Here is a 4,690-nt window from a genome sequence, read left to right as displayed (position 1 = left end):
AACACACACACACACACATACACACAAGAGAGTGCAAGACACAAGAGAGAGAGAGATGGATGGCTGAATTTTCTTCTATCTTCTTCTCTTCTCTACAACCATATAACTAAAAGATAAGAGTATATACATAAAGGAAAACTACTCTCCTATAATAACATACTATGGTTAAGCCATAGTGTGAACCCAACTATACGAGCTGGCGCTATAACTATGCCATAACTCTAGTACTCCAAAGTGGTTGTCACACAACTTGTCTAGCAGCATATCAACCATAATCTCACCAACCATGCCAATGACATAAGTGCAAAAGCTATCACCCAAGTGGGCCATATCCGCGTAGCACAGTTGAGCTCGATATCTCAACATTGACTATGGTGAAACCTTTCCACCAACATGTCGTATTACTACTATGCGAAGTATCATTGCATTAGTAGCACATAAAGGCTAGAATGTATGTTAGTTGGATATCAAAACTACCTTCTTGAATGGAGATATGCATGAGGAGGTCTATGTATCTCAACCTTGTGATTTCGTTCAAAAAAGTTAGAAATCAAAAGTATGCAGATTAAAGAAAGCTTTATATGGTCTTAAGCAAGCTCCCAGAGCATGGTACAAAAAGATACATGCATACTTGGTTGCACATGGTTTTTGCAACAGCCTAACTGACAATACCCTTTATATAAAGAGTACTAAGGATGTTTTATTGGTCATCGTGTTATGGTTTGATGACATGCTGCTCATAGGCCCTAATGATGATTATATTTCAACTTTTATAGCTAATTTAGAGAAGTCTTTTGAGATGTCAGATCTTGGACTGTTGCACTATTCTTTTATAGCTGATTTAGAGAAGTATTTTAAGATGTCAGATCTTGGATCGTTGCACTATTGTTTGGGATTTGGGTTTTGGCAGCGTAATGATAGCATTATCATGCTGCAGAGGAAACACATAGATGGATTGTTGAAGAGGTTCAATCTTGAAGACTGTAAACTTGTGGCTACACCTATGGAGCTGGGTTTACGACGACTAAGTCTTGAAGATACAAGTGACCCTTTTGATGCTGCTTGTATCAAGAAGCCGTTGGATGCCTTATCTTTTTATATAATGCCAGGCTTGATATTTAGTATGTGGTCTCAATATTGAAGATATTTATGCATAGCCTAGGCACAAAGCATGGGCAGTCTGCCAAACGGGTGTTTCGTTACCTAAAGGGCACCAAGCACTTTGGGTTATTTTATCCCAAGGGCAGTAAATCATAGCTTCATACATTTACAAAATCAGACTGGGCTAGATGTTATGAACAACCGAGTGTCTACGAGTGGTTTTAACTTTTGCCTTGGGTGATTCATGTATATCATGGCTCAGCAAGAAGCAACCCATTGTGGCCACTTCTAGCTGTGAAGCTGAGTACAAGGTAGCATTTATAGCTACAATTGAGTGTGTTTGGCTCAAGTGACTTATTGCTAATTTGGGTATTGGCGAGTCCTTAGCCATTACCATCTTCATTGATAGTCAGAGCGCTATGATAGTTGCAAGGAATCTAGTTTTTCATGCTCGCATAAAGCACATTGAGGTGCACTATCATTATGTCAGGGAGAGATGCTCTGTAGTAGGGGAAATCAGCTTGGCTTATGTGCCAACACAGGACAACTTGGTGGATTTGTTCATGAAGGCTCTCCCATGAGAGAAATTTGTGTAAAGCTTTAAACTTACTTCCCTTTGGGGACTAGTCTGGGCATGCTAAACGCCCATTCTGTATCCTACACAACATTTGCAGAATCTGCATTTGTAGAAGCATCCGCTATTGTGGCTGCATTTGACTCTTTCTTCTTTGCCTCTTTAGCCTTTAGCTTAGGGCAATTCTTAATGACATGATCATTTGCCTTACAATAGTTGCACCTGGTGTTTTTTCTTACCTTTAAGAGCCTTCTCAAACTTATTGTTGCTACCTGTGGAAGGAGAAGAAGTTGCAGACCTACTAATAGGAGAAGAAACAGTGGAAGGGGCTGCCTTACCACTTCTTCTCTGCTGTTGGTGGGCAGCAATAAATGCTTGATCAACTGCATGTTGCCTGGCCCTGTTTTGCCTGGACTGCGCTTCTTGCAAGAGCTTGTTGACTAAAGTATCATACTTGACAGCATTAGGTCTATCCCTCAGTAAGAAGTCTCCACGTGGAAGCAAAAGTCTAATATGTCTCAGGTAAAGCATCAAGAACAGTCTGCACAAGAGAATGATCAGGAATAATCTCACCTGCAGAAATCAACTGTTCTTTGAGATCTTTAATCTCAGGAAGAAAAACATTCATGTCATTATCTTCCTGCATAATCTTCAATTCTAGCTCTTTACGCATGTAAGAGATTTTTGTCTCGTTTATGACCTGCATATACAAACCAGCTAGAATATCCCAAGCCTGTTTTGTTGTTTTAGCTGAACGAATATGTGGGGTGATGTTACGTTTGATAGAAAGTGCAATCAAGGCATGAGCCTCCGCATCTTTACCATCCCAACGAGCTTGTTCAGCAGTGGGTAAAATAGTAGCAATAGTAGAGCTGCTAGAACCTGCAACATCCTCAATAGATCCTACATCCACAGAACCTGGATGTACATCCATACCGTGCACAATGTTCCACACTCCTTTTGCAACCAAAACATGCTGCATCATGTATGCCCAAAGTGGGTAGTTGCTGTCTCCATCCCCAGTTTATCTTCAGCAGACAACATGCGAAATACATCATTGCTATTATCAGCCATGGCCACTGACTGAAACTGATGCAAAAGCTACCTGTAATCTTTGGTTAGATTTGTTAATGTATATTTATTTAAAAAATTTAGATATCATAAGAGTATTTTACATACATATATATGGATTATCTCAAATATATATATTTATATGTATGGGAAACTATGAATGGATGATGACATGGAAGCTCGAGTTGATGATGTGAAGGGATTATTAACATGGCATACACTTGTGTGACATGTGGCACGAACTCAAGATGATGTGATATATCCATGGTGGGTGTTTTGATGACATAGACTAATGATGTGGCAATTTGAGTGATGTGGCAGCTCTCCCTCCTTGACGATGTGTTAATGCATGTGACATGGAATCTAATGATATATCATCAATACTAAGGTGGCATGCCATGTCATCAATGATGAGGTGGCATAATAAAGTGGCACGTTGAGATGGCACATTGTTATGGCTCACCCTAACCCTCCTTGAAACACATCCAAAAATAGATTACCTGGTGAACCGCAACTATCATGAGGATCTTTCCAATGGCCGAGCCCGTAACCCTTGAGGTCTCTAAGCTCTACAACTCCTTGAGAAGCAATTCCACCGCATCTCCCGCCACGAGCATTATCACACCGTCGTGTTGTACTACAGGTCCTCGTCCCTCCTCTCACCTCACTTCACTCACACACATACTCACTAGCATGCATTAGGGAGAGAGATTAGTAAGAGGATTAGCAAGAGCAGACTCAATTGCACAATGGGAGAGTGTGTTGTATTATGAGAGAAATTCACTTATATACATGGCCATAAGTGTTCACACTCACTTAAACTATGGCCGGTCGGACACTTTAGGCTCATAAGAGGCCTAATGCTATTACAATGACTACTCTCATAATATATCCATGAAGCACATCACTTAGGACTTCATCCTAACGTGCTACCACACACTCTTGAAGTGGGAATTGCCATAAATACTCCGTCACACCATTACAGGCGCTCGTCCAAGTTGTAGCTTTGGACACTATTACTTCATATCTTGAATGTATGACCCTTTGGTGTATCTACCATGACTCCTTGATATAAGATAATGGTGGTAGCTCTTGTTAATCCTAGAATTAGATTAACATTCCCCCCTCAACCAACAAGGATACTATGATGGTAATTCCATCATATGGTTGCCAAAATCGAACAATGTGAAGAAAACCTCACCACCGACTTCAACCCCAACAACTTCACCTATAGTTTGACAAGAATGGCAGCCCAAGCAACAGCAAAAAAATCACTCAACCACTCTCGTGCATTCAACACCAACACAAGAGCTTGTCTATTCAACCAAACAATCTGCAGTCTTCCCTACTGCCTCGACATCATTTTAGTAACAAATTCAAGAAGCAATACAGAGACTTAGGAGCACATCAAGAACAAAATAACAATGCTCTTATCACCCCTTTAGAAGTGAGAAATGAGTGCACAAGAAGCTGCTGCTTACAAATCATCACCTAGATGACCTATAAAAGCCAAAAAAAAAAGACAGAAGAAAACACCCTCGGAGTCAAAACCTGCAACTTTACCAAATTAGGCCATACCACTATATTATTGTTAAGCTTATTGCTTACTATTCTTTTGGCTCAACTAATGTAGTAGTTGCTCCATGAGTACATATCCATACTCATGCATAGGAGAACATTTGCACACCAAAGCCTCACCATCAACAACTTCCAGGTACATCTCTAGATGGGGGAGCCATGGTGAGCGAAAGCTTGGTCAATGATGGTACAACCCATCGCCTGGAATTTTCCTTCAAATTACAAACCTCTCCAAACGACACCACCAACTTCACAAATCGATAATCCTCAATCCTTAGTGAAGATATCTATATTAGCCTCGCAAGTTGACGTAATTCTTTCAATCCTCACCCCCACCAACAAGTGGCTACTTCAACACAGAGTAGT

This window comes from Cibotium barometz, chromosome 20, assembly GCF_041138505.1.
Source record: "Cibotium barometz isolate CiBa-2024 chromosome 20, ASM4113850v1, whole genome shotgun sequence".
Lineage (NCBI taxonomy): Eukaryota > Viridiplantae > Streptophyta > Polypodiopsida > Cyatheales > Cibotiaceae > Cibotium > Cibotium barometz.
This window is presented reverse-complemented; position numbering follows the sequence as displayed.